Genomic DNA, 20,452 nt, shown 5'->3' on the forward strand with positions numbered 1-20,452 from the left:
TGCAGATCAGGGTAGAGAGTGAGGAGAGGCCGTAACAGGTGGTCCGTTACAGAGCTGAGGATGAGGCTTGGGGTTGGGTATGGAGAGGAGTGCAGAGCTGGCACTCACCTACCTGATTAGTTACTGATAGCCTACTTGTTTCTCGCAAGGTGTGGTTGCTGGTACTAGGGGTGTCTACTGGAGTTCGGGACTGGGAAAACAGGATGAGTAGGGAGGAAGGTTGGAGGAGAAGGTCTCTGTGATGGATGGAGATGGGAACAGAGGGGGTGTATAGCAGGTGGCCACAGAGCTGAGGGTAAGACAGGTAGACTGAATCTGGAGGAAAAGGTGAAGATCTATAGTTAACCTACTTGGCCAGTGTGCGATTTAATATTTTTCCCCCTGAGGTTTTGCTTATGTCTATATGAGGCATACATATTAATAAGCTTATATTTGTCTCTTGTTTTTCTTATTTAAATCACTGTTACATTATTTTTTTTATTGCTTATCAGAAGTGAACTTAATCTTAAGCCGGGCTTTCTATAACAAGACTGTGTAATTTGATTTTAACATGGAGGGATAATTTAATATGTAACAATGTAACAACGTAGTTCTCTGTGTTAGTCTCTTCTCTCACTTCTGTAACAAAATGCCTGCAGAAACGACCTTCGGAGGGGAGGGGTTATCTTGGCTTACTGTTTAAAGGGACACTGTGAAGGGAAGGTATGGTGGCAGGTGTCTCTGTGGTGACAGGAGAGTACATCAAAGCCCTCCTACGAATCCTGGAAAAGGAAGCAGAGAAAATACTGGAAGAGAGGCCATGCTTTAAAACCTCAAGGTCCAGCCCAGTAACCCATGGTCACCATAAGGTTCTACCTCCCACAGCTTCCCTAAACAGTAAGCTGGGGACCAAGTGTTCAAATATCTGAGTCTGTGGGGGGACATGCCATATTTAAACACAACAATATTGCTCTTTCTTTTCCTCCTCCTTTTCCTCCTCCTCCTCCTCCTTCTTCTTTCTTAAAGATTTACTTATTATATGTAATTACACAGTAGCTGTCTTAAGACAATCCAGAAAAGGGCATCAGATCTTGTTACAGATGGTTGTAAGCCACCATGTGGTTGCTGGGAATTGAACTCAGGACCTCTGGAAGAGCAGACAGTGCTCTTAACCTCTGAGCCATCTCTCCAGCCCCAATATTGTTCTTCTTTATCAATTTTTTTTGTTCTTATCTATTGTTTTTGGTAGACTTCATATTAATTATGCTAACTTGCAAAAGAGACCCTTTGAGATTTGCATTAAGGTCACATTAATTTTATGGGACAATATAAAAACACTGATGTTGGGCTGGAGAGATGGCTCAGTGGTTAAGATAACTGACTGCTCGTCCAGAGGTCCTGAGTTCAATTCCCAGCAACCACATGGTGGCTCACAACCATCGTAATAAGATCTGATGCCCTCTTCTGGTGTCTCTGAAGAAAGCTACAGTGTACTCACGTAAATAAAATAAATAAATCTTAAGAAAAAAATTGGTGTCCTCCTTCCCCTCTTCCTCTTCTCACTCTTTACAAGTTGAGTTTTGCCATCCACAAATATAGTATGTCTCCCAAGGTTTTTTGCACTCCCTAAACAGGTTCGCAATTTTTCTTTGTATCAATTTTATCATGTTTTAATGTTCACTTTCAGGTATCTTTTGTTTGTTGCATTATTTATGTTACAAGTGGAATTTATTCTACAAATTATAGCTACTAAGAGACAGTTGACTTTTTTTTGTGACAACTTTATGTTGTGTAAAGAGCATCTAAAACAAACAAAAGAACAACAACAACAAAACAAAAACAAAAACAAAAACAAAAAACAAAAATTAAGCAACTGCAGCTTCCTGGGGAATATCCAAAGTCTAGATCTCAGATCCTGTGTTAAGTGGTAAGTCTCAAAGCCAGGACAAACATCGGAGATATCATTAACATATCAAAGCAGACCTGGCTGCCAGGTTCTCCCAGCATCCCTTAGTCCCTACCTGTTACAGCATGTGGCTGGCACATCACACCCCTATCCTAAACTTCCCCAGCCTCGGGGCTGGGCTGCCCTTCTCCTAGCTGCCCTTCCCTATATAATCCAGCCGTTTTGCTATGCTGGGCCTTTTTTGGCCTCTAGGCCCTCTCTGTCTTCTGCCTCTCCCCTCTCCCATGCCCCCTCTCCTCACACCGCCCAGCTCTAGGTCATGTTCACTTTAGACTCTCCTCAGATGTCCCTGCCTCACGCTATGTTCTTCCTCATTACTACAATAAACCTCCCTCACCAAACCTTGGAGCAGTCATGTCCTTTAACCTTTTTTTTCTTTTTTCCTTTTCTTTTATTCATCTAGTGCTGAAACACACAAACCCAGCCAGTACTGTGTAGAAGGCTCTGAGAGATACTTATGCATAGACAAGAAGAGAGACAACCTGTCCTGACTTCCTCCAGTGATGGACTTTGACGTGCTCTGCTGAATAACCCTTTTTGCTTTTCGGTCACGGTATTTCATCTCAGCAATAGAAATCCTGACTAAAACCAGTTGGTACCAGCAGAGTGGGTTATTGCTGTGACATACCTGACATGTTTTTGGGGAAGATTGTGGAAGTTCTCCAGAAATTTGGGCAAGAAAAGCCATTTCGGGCTGATGTGCTCTTCTGGTGTGTCTGAAGACAGCTACAGTGTACTTAATCATCATAATAAATAAGTCTTAAAAAACAAAAAAAGAAAAGAAAAGAAAAGCCATTGGGTGTTAAGAGCTGTGAGGGATGTTCTGTAGGAGCCTGGAAGATAAGAACGTTGAGAGCAGTGCAGGAGAGGGAGTGAAATTTCGGAGGGAAGATTAAAAACTCTATGGGGGTGTGGGCTGGAGAGATGGCTCAGCGGTTAAGAGCGCTGACTGTTCTTCCAGAGGTCCTAAGTTCAATTCCCAGCAACCACATGCTGGCTAACAACCATCTGTAATGGGATCTGATACACTCTTCTGGTGTGTGTCTGAAGTCAGCTACAGTGTACTCATATAAATAAATAAATATTAAAAAATAAACCTCTATTGGGACCATTTGCTGTTTTGATTTAAGATTCTGTGGTTCTGATCAGCTGGGATTGAAGAATCAGTTATGGTTAACAACAAACCAGAGACACTGAAGGGAAACCTTTAAGTTACTGGGACAACTGATGCTGGTTAGCTTGAGGTAAGAAATTAGTGGTGGTTAAGAAGAGACCAGCATCACTGAGGTGAAATCTGGGAAGTGTTTTCTGGGGGTACAGAGAAGCAAAGGTTGTACCTCATGCTGCAGCTGGACTTGGTACTGTGTAAGATGCACCCAAGTGGTACTGGCTTTGAAAGCTTGGAGGGCTCATGGAGAACAGCAGCTGAGACTTGGCTCTGTGAGAGGCCAGGAGAGGCCACTGGTGAAGGTGCAGCCTCAGTGACAGTTGAAGGGCCAGGACTGAAGGGGTTTGGCACCATGAAAAGAGCCTAGGAGAGGCCACTGGTGAAAGTACCGCCTAGTTGCAGCAGAAGACCTCAGTGTTTTGGAGATGCCGGAAATGTGAGATGACGACCAAGAACAGCAGCAGAGGTGGAGTGGAGTCAGCTTTTGCCTAGAAGACAAGCTGTGTGCTACAGAGTACAGAGCAGGAAAGATAATCCAAGCCCGTTGGAGCACGCCAGAAGATCGTGAGTGGATCCCAGACACTGGACAATTGGAGTTTGATTTTGATTTGATTTGATTCCGACTATACCTTGGTTTTTCCCTCTTAAAATAATAATAATAAAAAAAAAGATTCAGTTTATTTTTTATTTTACTACAGCCCACGCTTGAGAGACTTTAAATTTTTAAAAGATGCCGGATTTTAAAAGAAATTGGCTATCTTGGAGTGATTGAAATTTTAATGTATTTGAATTTGTAAAGACTGTAAGATTTCCAACGTTCTTTATGCTCTTAATGTGAGATCTCGGAGATGAATAAGAAAGGAAGGGTTGTGCCTTAATAGTGATGTGTTTGTGTGTCAAGTTGACCAGGGGTCAGTCGTTCTGGCTGGTTTTGTGCGCCAATTTGACATAAGCTAGAGTCATCACAGAGGAAGGAGCTTCAGTTGAAATGCCTCCATGAGATCCAGCTGTAAGGAATTCTCTCAGTTAATGATTGATGGGGGAGGGCCCATTGTGGGTGGTGCCATTTCTGGGCTGGTAGTCCTGGGTTCTATAAAAAAGCAGGCTGAGCAAACCAGGGGAAGCAAGCCAGTAAGTGATACACCTCCATGGCCTCTGCATCAGCTCCTGCTTCTAGGTTCTAGTCCTGCCTGAGCTCCTGTCCTGTCTTCCTTGAATAAACCTCTCCCTAACTTGCTTTTTGGTCATGGTATTTGTCACAGCAATAGAAGCCCTGACTAAGACATGCGCCCTCCCAAGGCGGCACTTGTCTAGAATCTCTCAGTTCTGCTCGACTAGTCTGGGTCTCTCTGTTAAAGACACTTGCTGTCTCCGGTGCCCTTGCTCTCTTGTCTGCTCTGTCTTTTTCTTAAGCTCTCCTAGGCCTCTCTACTCCCTCAGGGTTCCTCCCACAGCATCCCTAAACTGGAGCCTGCTAGGCCACTATGCTCTCTCTCAGCTCCCCCTAGGAGCTTATGGAAATTCCTTCCCACGGGGTTCCATTTTTCCACTCTCTCTCCATCTTGGACTACAAAGTGCTTGGCCTCAGTACAGATCAACGGCCAAAGACTGGCACAGTTGGTTTTTCAAATTCTCTCCTACGGTGGCAACCTGTGCCACTGCACAAACAGATGATCCCCAAATCTCTTCTGTCTAGACTTGCTCCACTCTACCCTTTCTTCTCTCTGAGGGTTTTCTGCTTCCCACTCTTAGAAATCTTTTATCTCCGAGATTTCTCTGCGCTCTGCTCCCCAAAGAATGTTTTGAGTCTATGCTCTCAACTCTGCCTCAAGATTTGTAGGTTCGCTGGGTATAGTTAAAAGTCTGTAAAATCTGTAACAGAAAAATTGGATAAAAATTTATAACAAAAGGCTTATAATTAAAAAAATCGATACGTGGGAAATCTTAATTTGCTATAACTTACTATACATGTGATTCAAGTCTTGATGAGAATATACTGTATATGTAACTTAGATTCAGCTCTTGTTTAGAAATAGATTATTTAAACATAGATTTACCAAAAAATAGATGTTTTAAAATAACAGTCATGTGGCTGGCAGTCATCTTTACTAAGGTAAAAGAGGGTACTTACCAAATGACTTCACTCCCATCTGAAGATGGCCACGTGTTAGAAAGCAGCTGAGGTGGCTCCTTGAAGAGAACACTTTCTGAGAGCTGCTTAGTCCTACTCAGCCCTTGGTTTGTCACTGTGTCCCCTTTCGGGTTAGGATTTTTATATGATGATAAATTCCTAAGGTTTTAAAGGCACACACAGGTTACCAAAAGCTAACTTAAAACTATATGGCTAACTATTTACGTCTTTGTTATGTCTGTTCAACCCCAGGCTTCTAGACATTTTAAAATAAAAAAAACAACTATATATATATGTATATGTGTGTGTGTGTGTGTAATCAAATAATAAGTTATATTTGCTAAGTAAGGTTTATAAACTCCTAAAATCTACTCAGGTTCACAGTAATTATTTGTCTAGCCTCTTTATCTTTGCTCGCTTTGTTGATCTTTAGCTATCTGGATAAACTGAGTCATATGAAAAAAAAAAAGCCTGATATTCTGTAATGATACTATAAAAGAAACAAGTTCCCAGTCTCTCTATTTTCTTCTGGTTTAAAGTTTTATGTTGATGCTAATGAATCTTCAATTAAATGTTCAACTAAAACCTTTAAGTCTCAAACTTAACCCAGGTACAGCTGTAAAATCCTAATCTTATAAAAGCCACTAACTTGTAAATCGTTATGTAATTTACTTACTGACAGGCTTTGTTTAGCCCCCTGTACGTGTTTTCAAGGTCAAGCCTAAAGCAAGTAACTGCCAACTCAGGTATATTTAATAGATGGTCCTCAAAGTCTTCAGACATCTGCTGGTTATGACATTTTACGAGTTTAATAAAAAAGGTTCTATGATAGACAGGCACAGCAGATTCTAGAGGGAGCCCTAAGGTCTCCATAGAAGACAGATGGGGGCAGGATGCCTGAATGATGGTAACACTAACCACTGGGGAAAACCACTGCCCCACGCCTCACCTGCCTCCAGGGCTCTGCCCAAAGTATGGGCATTTTTGGGGTTTGTTGTCCTACTCTGCCTGGTCAAAGCCAGTCCCCCAAGTTCCTCATTCACAGGGAAATCTCTCAGACCTGGGTCTGGCAGCCAAAGGCGGCTGCTGCCCAGTGTGGCAGCTGGAGACTGACCACTGTCCCTAATGAAGCCATGGAGACCACAGGAGCCTAGGACAATGGGCTAGGTAGTGGGTAAGTCTCTGTTATTTTGATTGATAGATATGCCATGATACACATGATATCTCCGGCTATGATGTATCCTTCTCGGTTCTCTGATGATATTGGCTGACTAACCGTAGCTTTAACAGCAGCAAGCTCCTGCCTAAAGGCTACATCTGCCTTCTCTTCATGAGTAAAAATGAGGCCTCAGGCTTTGCTTTCCTAGAGCTACTAGGCTGAGAAAGACAGCTTACCTTGCCCAGACTTGGAAAGGAGATCAGCTCCCAGAGGCTTTTAACCCTGAATCATTTTTGGGCCCCCAAGCTTTTACTATGACTCAAAGGCATAATAAGTCGACTGCTCTTTCTACAATGTGGATTTCAGTACAGATTACAAACAGTGGTAATGCTAACATATCTAAAACTTTTTAATCTCCGTAAAGTTAAAAAAAATTGTTTTCACGTAAACTTCAGGGAGTCAACTTGCATCTGCTTCTCTAAGAGGTCCAAGGGACTCCAGATAAGCACTCCTAAGTATTCCACCTTCCTCTTCCTGTGTGTGTGTGTGTGTGTGTGTGTGTGTGTGTGTGTGTGTGTGTGTGTGTGTGTGTGAGAGAGAGAGAGAGAGAGAGAGAGAGAGAGAGAGAGAGAGATCTCTCTCCTGGTCTTGGGACTCCCCTTCCCCAGATATCAGGACTGTTTATCTACTGTATATCTACCTGGAAGTTTCAAATGTACACCCAAGATAAAAAATTTTCCTTTAACCCCTTAACTTTACACTCTGTCCCTAGTCTCTGTCCCAACAGATTTCAAATCAACTGTACTCTTCAGCAGTTCCCCAGCCCCAGGTATTTAATTTCCTCAGAATCTGCAACCCACACAGCTCCAGAGTGGCTAGCTTCAGGCAGTCCAGCATCAGAAACTGCTTCAACTTGGCCTGCACTTCCCTAGCTTCAGATGATCCCACACAGTCTGGTCAGCAGGCCAAACAGTTTGCACTCTCCAACCCCCAGACATCCCCACCCCCTCCCTGCACCTTGGCCAGAAGTCCAGCCTTCCTGGCTACTCAACAACAGCCAGCAGCCCCAGCAGACAGCAGGAAGTTGTTGGAGAAAAGATTGTTACCCTTTGTCATTTCTTATCAACAAAAAGACTGGGATGTTAAGTCTCAAACCTGGGACAAACTGCCAGCTGATGTGTCTATTTAATATATCAAAGTATCTCTAGCTGCCAGGTTCTCCCAGAATCCCTCAGTCCCTACCTATTATAGGGTATGGCTGGTGTAACCCACCCTACCCTAAACTTCTCCAGCCTAGGTGCTGGGCTGCCATTCCCTATGTAATCCAGCCACTTTGGCTTTGGGGGTTCTTTGTGTGCCCTTCTGGCCTTTTGGTCTCCTAGTCTCCTAGCTCCACCCCCTTATCCTCACATGGCCCAGCTCAGAGTCATGTTTATTCTGGACTCTCCCAGATGTTTCTGACTCTGCCTATTCTCTCCCTCTTATCCACAATAAACTTTCTCCTACCTCATCCATGGTACCTAGGAGCAGTCATGTCCTTCCTTCCTTCCTTCCTTCCTTCCTTCCTTCCTTCCTTCCTTCCTTCCTTCCTTCCTTTCTCTCTTTCTATTCCAATTCATTAATCAAATGCATGGATGGAGCTTTTTGTTCACGAATGGTGTGATGAGGGCTGGATGACTATTGTATTTTAAGTGTTTGCAACCTAGGAGTAGAGTGAGGGATAGAGAATGGGCATGTGGGAGGAATGGGAAGAGGCCAGTGAGAGGGATCAGGGGGTAAGCACATTTGTGGCCAAGCCTGAGGAGCTGAACTTGATTTAAGGACCTACATGGTAGGAGGAGAGAACCCTATGAATTGTCTTCTAGCTTCCACATGTGTGCTGTGGTGTGTGCATCCAAATAAACAGATAAATAAATAAATGCAGTACAACTTTGTTTAAAGAGAGGAGTGTCAAGCGTAGGTATAGAAGGACAAAGGGAGAGACTGCCATGCATGGTGTGCTGACATTTAAGAAGAGCTATGGGGAGCGAGAAAGTCCCTGTGCTGAGAAATGGAAGCTACATTTATGACCGGGGGCTTCCTACTGGGTATTGCTGCCTACGTCTGAGATAAGTGTATTTCTTTATTTTCCCAGTCGTCCTGGGGACTAGTCTAGTCTGCTCTGTACAGCAGGCCTCCCTTATCAGTGGTTCCCCCTCTCGCCACCCCCACCCCCGTGATGATTTCAGTTATCTGAGGTCAAATGTCCAATGGAAAATTCCATTGAAATAAATAACTCTCAGGCTTTGAATTGCATGCTGCTTCGGGGAGCGTGATGAAATCTCATGCCACCTTGCTTCATCCTTCCCAGGTAGACTCCCCTCGTTGTCCGAGGTACACTACCTTCCCATCGGCCACTTAGCCATCTTGTTTATAAGGTCAACTAAAGGTCTCACAGTGCTTGTGTTTAACTTCGTCTTACTGAGCAGTGGTCCCTAAGCACAAGAGCAGTGATGCTGGCAATTCGGACACCACAAAGAGCAGCATCACAGGGCATCCTTTATGAGAGAGGGTGAGGATACGACGAGGTATTTTCGAGGGGCCACATTCACAGAATCTATGTGATAATATATTAATCGTTATACTTCGTTATTGACTGCTAACCTCTTACTGGGCCTAATTTAGAAGTTAAATGTAATCACAGGTATGTACAGTGTAATCTCTGGCCTCGGACTTCTATCTCCTGGGGGCAAGGGGCAGTTTTAGAACACAGCCCATGGGTAGAAGAGCAAAGCCCTCTGGGAAATTGCTGCTTTGGTGAGTGAAGTTACAGGTCCAGCATCCCCTCACTACAGAGCAAGAATAAAGTTGTTATGAGAAGCCACTGAAGCATAAAGACTGAGAATTCAGCGACAGAAGTCATAGCAAGAAATAAGCAGAGGAAATATAAAAGTCCCCAGAGAAAAAGACTCAGTGAGGAGGACCCTGAGTGTGCTACTCCGGTTGGGGTGGGGATTGGGTAGGCGTTCTAGGTTAAAGAGAACAATAATCAAAGAAGGATGACTGACAGAGCTAGGCATTGAAGGTGGTGGTGGTGGTGGTGGTGGGGAGGAGTGGAACTTGGGGGTGGGGTGGGGATGGGGTGCCATACCCCAGCAGTCAGGAGGCTGAGGCATGACAGTTGGGAGTTCAAAGCCAGCCTGAGCTATATAGTGACATCCTGTCGCAAAAAAGCTAAGAAAACAAACAACCCCATCCCCAACCTAAAAACAACAACAAAAAATAATTAAAAACAATCAAGAAGACAAACCAGAAGGCTGAGTAGCTCAAAGGCGAAATTCTAGGTTGTAACTGTATGCTTTATTTTCTGATTGTTGTTAAGGAACAGGATATAAAAACAGGCCATGGCTGGTTCATACATGGCCACAGATAGTCGACCTACAGCCTTTGCAGCAAGCAACGGAAGAGTCAAACCAGCTTTGCTGCATTAATGGGCACAAGAAAGCCAGGACTCAGCTAAAAATAGCATTTCTCCAAGGTTTGGCCTCGGTTTCCAAGTCAGGACCGACCAGGGAAAGTGAAATATGTTCCTGGAGACAGTCCCCTAGCTACTTCCGGTTAGCCCGCTGCCAGCTTCCCAGACCAGCAATTTTATCAGTCTTAGTTCTTGTTGCTCTGACCAAGGACTGCTCTGTGTGGTTTATACGTGATTTCCATTTATTTCTCAACGTTCCAGAGAGGGGAAGCCTGGGGGCCGAGTGTGGCACCGCTGTGTTCCAATGAGGACAGTGAAAGAGCCCCCCACCCCCAACGGCCCTCTCCCCTGCAATCCCCAGCTTCTAAGAAAGGTACTAGCTCCATTTACGATGGCTCTATCACCAGGGTCTGATTGCTTTCTATAGGCTCAACTTTCAAACACTTTAAGATTAAGGTTTTAACATACAAAGTTGAGTACAGCTGGGTTGGGGGAGATGGACAAACATTTAGTCCCTGACAGGGAGCGCAGAAACACTTCCACAAACTATGAAGCTTCCCTAGTCTCTTCCTGCCTCAGAATCTTCCAAATGCAATTGATGACTCCTCTCCCTGCTAGTAGGAAGCCCAGAGTAGATGGTCATGTGGTTTGAATAGGAATGGCCCTTATAGATTCCTGGGTATGAATGCATGATCCATAGAGAGGGGCAGTATTAGGAGGTGTGACCTTGTAGGGGTGGGTGTGGCCTTGCTGGAGAAAATGTGTCACCAGGGGGGCTTTGAGGTCTCATATATCCTCCTGCTGCTGGCTGCAGATCAAGATGTTGAACTCTAGGCTCCTCCAGCACCATATCTGCCTGCGGGTCACTTTGCTTCCCACCATGATGCTAAGTACCGAACCTCTGAAACTGTAAGCCAGCCCCAATTAAATCTTTTTCTTTATAAGAGTTGGCTTGGTCATGGTGTCTCATCACAGCAATAGAAACCCTAAGACAGATGGTTTCTGGTTATCTGGGTGATCTTTGTTTATTTTTACAGTATCTTTGGCTTTTAAGGTAGACAGGTATGTTAACTATAGTTAAGGCGTTCTTTCAGAAAGCTGTGCATTCATTGTGTTTCTGACATGATGACTGTACATCTATATTTTTGGTAGCAGCACATATCAAATGACCACAACCATACGTTATGCCGATGGCAATAGGACCATTTTGATCTTACTAGTAATTTTACTGGGAAATTCTCTAAAACTACCTCCCTTTAAATGCAACGTCACCCATTGGTTTGAAGTAGATTTTCCTCTCCTATTAAATAACTGTATTTTCATCTCCAGATTATTTTTTTCCTTTTTTATTTGCAAAAAAAATAAGTTTTAAGTGTCTATTGAGTTAATCTTTTTATTCGTATGGGTAATATCATATTAATAGAAATTCTAATTTGGGTCCTTACTTGTATTCTTATAAAAATAAACCTCCTTGATCATGGTACATTATTCTTTTTATCACACTGCTGCATTTAATTGGCTAATATTTTATTCAGGATTTTTGCATCTATATTCATAAGTCAGGTTGGTCTGTAATTTTCTCTCTCTCTCTGGTGCTATTTTAGTTCCATTTATGACTGGGAAATCTATTCTGTCTGCTATTAATATTATAGACTCTCCTTCTCGCTAGTTTTAACAACTGGCTGTGTGTTTGAAGTGCACACACACACTTCAGTCACGTTAGGAACTCTACCCTGACCATCATCCCCCGAGGATCCAGCTGTCTGGCAATGTTGTTCATCTGTCTGTCCAATGCCAATTAGTTTTTCAGAGCCTTTGCATTTTTCTAACCCAATTTTGATTACTTATATTCTTCCATACCTCTGTCATTTTATCAAGGTTTTCAAGTACACTGACATAAAAATTTACACGGAAATATTTAAAAAGATTAACCTGTCTACCCTTGTGTGCTTATGAGCCGCGGTTCCAATCTGTGGCCAAGTAGTGGTCCTTGTTAGCTTGGTTTGTCCCTGTTTTCATCTCTCCCTTTCTATAGGTGTAGGTTTCTCACATTATTTATTCTGTGTTTGTGAGCATGGGTGCACACACTCTTGTGGAGGTCAGAGGACACTCTGAGGGAGTCCGATTTCTATTTCTATCACGTGGGTCCTGAGGTGAGAGTTCAGGTCATAAGACTGGACAGCAGACAGCTTTACTTTCATAGGCATCTTGCAGACTTGGTATATGGACTTTAAAAAATTCAATGTGCAGCTTGGATTTTCCTATGAGATAAGAATTTGATTTTGGTAGTGTATTTGGTTTGGGCAGGAGGATACTGGAGGGGAGCAGGGAGGTGCTATGGAGGTGGGAAGGCAGCTAATACCATGGGCTCTAGGATCCTGGGAGTATCTGAGGCGTGGATGCATGCCTTAGTCGGGGGAGTCTCCCACAGGGGATGACAGTGAAGTTATTTATACACACTCCCTAAGGTCATTGGTTGAGAGTAACTGAGTGTGAAGGCGGAGTGGGTGGCATGTGAGGGAGTTAATTCCTGTTTTAGGTGGAGGCAGAAGGGCCTCCCACAGCCTAGGGAAAGCTGTTGTCTAAGGAATGCGGCTCCTGCCACTAGAATTCTTCTGCAAGGCAAACTAGTGATGCTCTGTGCACATGGGAGGGGCGGGACACCTGTCATTACATCATCTGGGGCTCAGGTGTCATTTTTTATAGCTTTCAACTAGTTTTGTCTTGCTAATATAATCTTCTGTTTAAGATTCATTTAATTAAGCTGGGGGTGGTGGCGCGTGCCTTTCATCCCAGTACTCAGGAGGCAGAAGCAGACAGAGATCTTTGTGAGTTCGAGGTTAACCTGGTCTACAAAGTGAGTTCCAAAAGTATACACAGAAACCTTGTCTCAAAAAAATTCATTTAATTAATTAATTAATTAATTAATTTTTGTGATGCTAAGGATTGAACCCAAGTAGTCTGAGTAAATGCTTTACTGTTAAGCTGTACCTACAGCCCTTGTCTTTGTCTTTTTATTTTGAGATGGGATCTCATTAAGTTGCCCAGGCTGGCCTTGAAGTTACAGTCCTTCTGCCCTAACTTCCCCAGTATCTGGGATCATGGGCCTGGATTATCAGGTCTTGCAGGAAAGGGCTTCTTTTTCTTACATGTCAGGATCACAGTCCATCCTTGAGAAAACCAAGGGGAAACTTAAGCTGGTCAAGATCCTGGTGGCAGGAACTGAACTAGAGGACATGGAAAAGAGGTATGTATGGCTTGCTCCCCAATGGCTTGCTCAACCTCCCACTCCTGCTCCCATTGATCTGCATGTCACTTTCATTTATAGTAAACATTTATATCAGATCACAGCTCCCCTCCTCTCCTCCCCTTTCTTTCTCCCCCTCCTCTCCACCCTTCCCGCCCCCAGTCTTGCCCTTTCCCCTTCTTTCTCCCCTTCCCTTCTCTCTTTCCCCCTAATTTCTTGTCCCTCCTCCTTGAACCCTACCCTCTTCTTTCTTCTACCCTTCCTTCCTTCCTTCCTTCCTTCCTTCCTTCCTTCCTTCCTTCCTTGTTTTTTCTGCTCTATTCCAGAGGAGCCTTGATCTCAGTGTTTCTGCTTCAACCTCTTATGTGCTAGAATTATAAGTGTGCACTGCAATGTCTCAGGTTAATACAGTTAAAATTTTAAAAGTGCTGTCATATGTAAAATTAGTATGATGTGTGTGTGTGTTCAAATACGTGCAAGTGTGTATGTGTCAGTGCAATTGGAGGCTAGAGATCAGCTTTGGTATTTTCCTTTAGAAACTACTTTTTTAACCTGCTTTCTTAATAGCACCCAGAACACCTGCCCAGGGGTGGCACCACCCACTGTGGGCTGGGTCCACCCACATCAATCATTTATCAAGGCAATCCCCCCACATACTTGCCTATAGGCCATGTGATAGTCATTTTCCCAATTGAGGTTCCCTTTCCCAGATTGTATCAGCTAACAAAAGAACTAGCCTCTCTCTCTCTCTCTCTCTCTCTCTCTCTCTCTCCATCTATCTATCTATCTATCTATCTATCTATCTATCTATCTATCTATCTATCATCTATCTATTATCTATCTTTGGGTATATGTGTGACATAAGCATGCATGCAATGTGTGTGTTCATTTACCCATGTGGGTGTATGTGGAGGACATAGGCTGGCATCGAATGTCTGCCTCAATCACTTCTCTATTGTTTTGAGACTGTCTCTTGCTGAACCTTAACCCTCTTTCAGCTCCAGGGATCTGCCTATCTCAGTGCTCAGTGCTGGGGTTTACAGAATAGTGTATCCACACCTGACTTCCGTACTAAGTGCCGGGACTCCAAACTCAGGCCCTCATGCTTGCTCAGCAAGCCATTTACTCACGGAGCTGTCTCCCATGTCCTCCGTTTTGAGGCACTAAGCTGGGCACTCACTAGTGTGTTTAGACTGGCAGGTCAGCAAGTGCTAGGGGTCTTGCTGTCTTAGTCTTCTTTGGCGCTGGTATTATAGGTGTAAGCTGTCGCACCTGGCTTTTTTCATGGGTGCTGCAGGTCTGAACTCAGTCTTCATGTTTCTACAGCAAGCATTTACTGACTGAGTTCTCTTCTCAGACCCTCTTTATAACTTCTTGAGTTGTATTCATATGTCTTCAGTCTTTCTCTTTAGTTAATGCAGTAAAAATGGTTCAGGTGGCTGAGGCCAAGTTATTGAGATACTAGTTATGCAAGTGCTTAAAGCACAGTGTCTGAAACAAAGTGTTCAATAAATGCTAATGACAATTTTGATTAAACACTTTCTTTTCTTTCATGTATATATACATATATATCTGTATATGTATCTATATCATCTATCTATCTATCTATCTATCTATCTATCTATCTATCTATCTATCTATCTATCTTTGAGACTGGGTTTCTCTGTGTAGCCCTGGTTGTCCTGGAACTTACTCAGTAGACCAGGCTGGCCTCAAACTCACAGAGATCTGCCCGTGTCTGCCTCCTGAGTGCTGGCATTAAAGTTGTTTGCCACCATCACCCAGTTTTGACTGAACACTTTCAAGTTGCTCACATTATCAGAAGCTAAGTTTAAATGCAATAAACAATTAATTTGAAAGAGGATAGCTCAGGATGGTATAGTACTCAGAATGTAGCATGGAATATTAGTGCAGGCTGCTTTTAGCCAAGTTTATGGTGAGGATCAGGAACAAAATACAAAGCAGAAGGATTGGAAAAGTGAAGTAGTCTGGCCTGAAAAGGAGCAAGCTGAAAACCGTGGACAAGTAAGGGATGTCTGTGCAGGAGATTAGTGTCACTAAAGAGAAGTCCTTTCAAAGGGATGTTAGACATGGCCTGAAGCCATTCTGAATGATGAGATGGGCTGAGGGCATTGCTACTATTGTGTTACTGACAAAAGTAACTTGTGGAAGGAAGGAGGGATGGGTTTATTTTACCTCACAGTCTACACTACAGTCCATCTTGGTTGGGGAGTCAAGGCAGCAGGAGCTTGAAGCATTTAACAACATCACATCTACTAGAATAAGGAAGTGTAGGAAGTTTTGAATGTTAGTACTTGCAGCTAGCTTTCTTAATTTTATACAGTCCAGGATCTTCACATAGGGAGTGGTCCTCCCCACAGTTAAGATGGGTCTTCCCAAACATATTAGCTAAATCTAGATACTTGCTCACAGACTTTCTTATAGGCTCACCTTAGTGTAGATCTCTCCAAGGTGTGACCAAAGTGTCATCTCTTAGGTGATTTCAGATCCCAACAAGATGGCTGCACATGCTGGCCATCACACTAGGGATAGAATGTCGTCGTTTGAAATGGTGTGTTTGGGTGTCAGGCAAAAGGTAAGCACATACTAAAAAGACTGAGCCTCAGATTCCGGGGAAGGGATCAGTGCATTTTCTATTGTATGTTAGATGGTTTTATCATATTAGGTGGAATTATGACCTTGTTAGTATGTTTGGAGATTAAGCAGGACATAACGAGATGTGTTTAGGCATCTGTTTGACAAAGGAATAGAATTATGATGGCTATGCTGGATGAGAAATGTCTAGGATGTGCTTCTCGGAGGGTACTTATAGAGACTGACATATAGGATAGCAACTGTTCTGGATAGTTTTTACTTGATGCAACCTAGTCACCTGGGAAGAGTGAAACTCAACTGAAGAATTGCCTCAATCAGATTGATTTATGGCCATGTCTGTGAAAGATTGTCTTGATTAATGATTGATGATGGAGGGCCCTGCCCACTGTGGGAGGCACCACACCCTAAGCAGGTGGGTCTGCATTGTCTAGGAAAGCTAGCTGATCGTGAGCCAGTGAGTGAGTGAGTGAGTGAGTACGGATCACTCCTCCATGGCTTCTGCTTGAGTTCTTGCCCTGATTTTTCTCAGTAGTGGGCTATGGAGACATGAAAATGTAAACTGAAATAAACCTATTCCTCCCCAAAGTGTTTATCACGGCAACCGACAACAAACTAGAATAGCAACTGAGGGAGATCCACCAAGAATGTAAGTGCTACCACTCCGCAGACGAAGGGCCCAGACGGAATGACAGGTGACAAAGGAGAAAGCAGACCAGTGCCAAAAAGCGGACCCCTTCTCTCTGCTTCTTGGACTTTTTTTTTCTCTAATGTACCGTACCTACCAATGGGCTAACACCTCTGAGACCATGAACAAAATGGTTCCTTCCATATTTCAGTTGTCTCTATTAGCATTTACGCAACAATAAAAAGCAGTTAACACATGCACCGACCATGCACCAGCCCCAGCTTTTTCTTTCTTTCTCTTTTAATCGTTGCCTCTGAACAATGTATAGTTGGATCCCATATAAGAATCTTAGTCATTGAACAGAGACACATATAGCTATTTGTATAATATACATTGTCACAGCTATGGACTTTCTGGTGGAATTATCTGGATCTGTTAATTCGATGCACTTTTTTTTTAAAGATAGTTTTTTGCCTCCTGTCCCTAAGTATATTTCAATTGTGTCTATAGTTTTTCTAAGGAGGTGACTCTCAGTAGAGGCCCCTGGATTGATTCAGGATGGGCACTAGACATCAGAGACCAAGCCTTGCAACTTTCAGTCCTACCCCTGTGGCTATGGCCATTGATTGCATTAATTAAACCTGCTGACAGGACTGTCTCTTAAAAGCCCCTAAACAATGGGACGCAAGAGCTTCTTGGATGGCAAGCACATTCGTGTGCAGGATGGTGGCATGTCCCAATTCTATGGGGGACAGAAACCACTGTGCTCAGGACCCTCCTGAACCTTCCACTATGAACCCTTCCCGTCAGCTGTTCATTTGAGTCCTTCATTATAGATTGGGAACTAGGGACAAAGTAACTTCTTCAGTACCAGGTCTTGTACTAGCAAACCATGGAGTCTAAATGTAGACAATCTGGCAAACCTAATTCCTGTGATGAGTCCCTGAAGGGAACTGAGCCCTGTGGAAGTCCGTCTGCAACTCCAGGTAGTCTGTCAGAACGGAGTTACGAAAGCTCCTGCTGAGACAGGGAAGCTGGAGTAGAGTATGGAAAACTTTTGGTATATGTATTCGCTAATACTTAATACTTATTTGCTATGTAGAGGGAGGGACCAGCCCAGACTAGTTCCAACCCATTCTCATTGATACAGTGCGTAGGACTCAAGTGAGTCACCTTACTTAGAGCACAGCCCTCTGTGGGTGCTGCGATTGTCTTTTGTTTGTGATACTTACTCCCGCCCTGGGCCTTTTCTCCTGATTTCTCATGAAGCCTTCTGTGGCTGCCATGCCCAAACAGATTCCACCTGGACCCTTCCTGGATTGCTTCCTGGCCAGCCTTTGCCGCTGGGGGCTTTGTTTCTTTAACTAGGGATGTCTGAGCATTTTGGCTCTTAAGCCTGAGAGAAGATAGAAGCCACACCTTTTAAGAGGAGAAAGTTTTAAGATGGATCAGAGGTGATAGCCATCATGACACTTTCTTCAGTCTGGAAACCATCGGGTGCTATGGCTGGGGCTTCTGACATGTGGCTGGCATTCTGCTTTGGCCATTGGCTAAAATGTAATTTTCAAAAAACATAAAAATATGCAATAAGAAACTAGATCACATCAAAATTCAGCTCTTTATTCAATTAAGTCCTTAATGCAGGAACCTGTTAGAACTGGTTTAAGGAACATCTGAAAAATTAAACATATTACATATAGTTCTTCACCCTAATATAGAAATGTTGATGTAAGCCTGGCATGGTGGTGTATATCTGTCATTTCAGTAGTTAGGACATAGAGGTAAGAGAACTGCAAGTCTGAGGCCAGCCTCAGCTACATAGTGATCATGAGGCCAACCTGGGCTGCACAGTGAGAGCCTGTCCCAAAGGATCAAGGGAAAGGTGTGGTTCTTTGTTTTGACTTTGCTTCATAAGAAGACAGCAGTTAAAAAGCTGTTCCGTAGCATGCTAAGTAGCTTAGTCCATAGAAGGCAGACCCTCACTTTATATCACTTATGACACATTTATACCGATTTCATTTATTACTAATTGTTATTTTTGAGTGTGTGAGCTGAAAATGCGGGATTATCGCCAGTGCCTTTATTGCCATCTTTTACAGAGGAGGTGGAAGAAAGTCCTCAGATGTGATACAGCTTCCTTCTGAGAGCTTGCTTTTCTTTTCTTTAATCAATGGACTATTGGCAGGTTCCATCCACTCTTTGATAAACTAAGCCTCTTAAAGTAAAAACAAAGAGACACTCCTCCAATACTTATCCCAATTGTCTCATTAATTTAAAAGTGCAAACTCAAGAGCTCAAATTAGTGACGGGCCGCATGATATTCTTGTCCAACTTATCTATTTTAGCAGTAGCATGCTGTAACTACATAGGGCATTCCTTGCTCTTCCCATTAAGTGAGAGTTGTAGAGTGTGGTGTGAGGGAGACACCAGCTTCCCTCTTCATAAATGCCAGTTTTCTTGTGTGATAGCTTGATACAATGAATGTGAGTCTAATGTTTCAAAACACATGTAATTTTGAACTAAATGGTCCCTGAGAGAAGCCGCTTGCTTCCGCTGGTGCTGTATGTTCTAATCTAGAAGAAAAAGCCGGTCTGTGTTGGGCATCCATGCCAGCTTTCCTGAGGGTTTCATGGATAGTTTAAACATTCCGTTTAATTTGCCTCCGGGGCAAATTAAAGCTTTTAGAGATTGCATTCATTTTCTGTTGCTGTGTAACAAACTTGCCACATGTCCAGCAGCTTAAAAGGGAGTGCATACTGGCTCCCAGTTCCTATCAGTGCCTTGGCTTGGCCTATTAGTACTCTGTGCAGGGCTCCTGAGGCGCCTGTCAGGATTATAACTGGGATTTGTTTCCTTGCCTCTAGAGGCTCCACTGCAGGGTATCTTCTGCCCCTCTCATGGAGTTTGTTGACCAAATTCATTTTCTTGAGAGGGCATGGTCTTATAGTGTGGCTTGGTGCCAGCTGGAGGCAGGTCCCAGTTTCTAGATGCTAATCCCTAGCTCTTTACAATTAAGGTCTCTCTGACCTCAGGGAGGGCCTGAATCTTCTTTTATAGGGTTTCATCTGACCCATCAGACCCATCTCAGATCATCTTCCCTTTTGTGAATGCAAACTCAACTGTTTAGAGACTTTAATTCCTTATATTAAGTCCCCTTTGTTACATTCTGTGCTTTAGACTTGGGTCGCAGGCACTTTTCCCACTTAAGGCGAAGGAAGGTTCTAGAATCTCTGCCACAGAGAGGAAGCCCTCGGAGTAGTACTTACCCATAGGAAAGCAGACCACACATGCGTGCTAACAGAACGTGTTCAATATGGGAAATGAGTTATTGAATCCAGGGGGTGGGGGCACTTAACTCTTAGTGGCTGGGGAGCAAGGGCATAAAGGCAGAGTTATTATGCCCTACAATAGAGGTAAAAGGTCCTTACCCACCTAGCTAAGTCCCTCTTCCTCACTAGTTCTGTGGAAGGAGGAGCCTGGCAGAGCTCAGATCTCTACACATATGTGCCACCTGCCTGTCGTAGACACTCATGTGATGTGAGATTCCTCTTGGGAGAGCTGATGTGAGCTTCAAACCAGGTAGCTTCAAGCCTCCTGGTAGAATGATCAGGAGCAGCCAGCCCGTGGAGCAGCCAGCCCAGAGAAAGGGCAGTTCTTCCTGCCACCTTCTTGTTTCTCACTAGCATCTATCCCTCTTGGCAGAAATTGACCATGAAGAAGCTACCAGTGGAGAAACCTGCTGTGCTGACTCCTGGACCCCCCCCCGTCCCGAGCTAGGGAGCTATCCTAATGACCAGCCCGTCACAACTGCTTTCCGTAAGACTGCTGAAACATGGCTCAGGACCAAGCCCTGGCTCTGATCATCTACTCTGATGGAGAGTTGGGATTTTACCAACTTTGAGTTCTGCTTGAGTTCTCAGCTACCAAGTGAGAAATTCTGTAGTTAGACACTGGTAGTAAAGACTATCAGTTTATAAAGCCAGGTGTGGTGGCGCACGCCTTTAACCCCAGCATTCAGGAGGCAGAGGCAGAGGCAGAGGCAGAGGCAGAGGCAGAGGCAGAGGCAGAGGCAGAGGCAGAGGCAGAGGCAGAGGCAGAGGCAGAGGC

General features: G+C 43.8%; 1 long non-coding RNA gene across 1 annotated transcript in view; it reads left to right on the forward strand.

Moving 5' to 3' along the window:
• The first annotated feature begins 10,682 nt into the window (after nucleotides 1-10,682).
• Nucleotides 10,683-20,452, forward strand: part of LOC110289872 — a 41,949-nt gene continuing 32,179 nt past the window's right edge. The window contains exon 1 of the long non-coding RNA XR_002377379.1: nucleotides 10,683-10,766. This is a non-coding gene — a long non-coding RNA (uncharacterized LOC110289872). The remainder of the gene's footprint in view (nucleotides 10,767-20,452) is intronic.

Source organism: Mus caroli, chromosome 1 (genome assembly GCF_900094665.2).
Source record: "Mus caroli chromosome 1, CAROLI_EIJ_v1.1, whole genome shotgun sequence".
Classification (NCBI taxonomy): domain Eukaryota; kingdom Metazoa; phylum Chordata; class Mammalia; order Rodentia; family Muridae; genus Mus; species Mus caroli.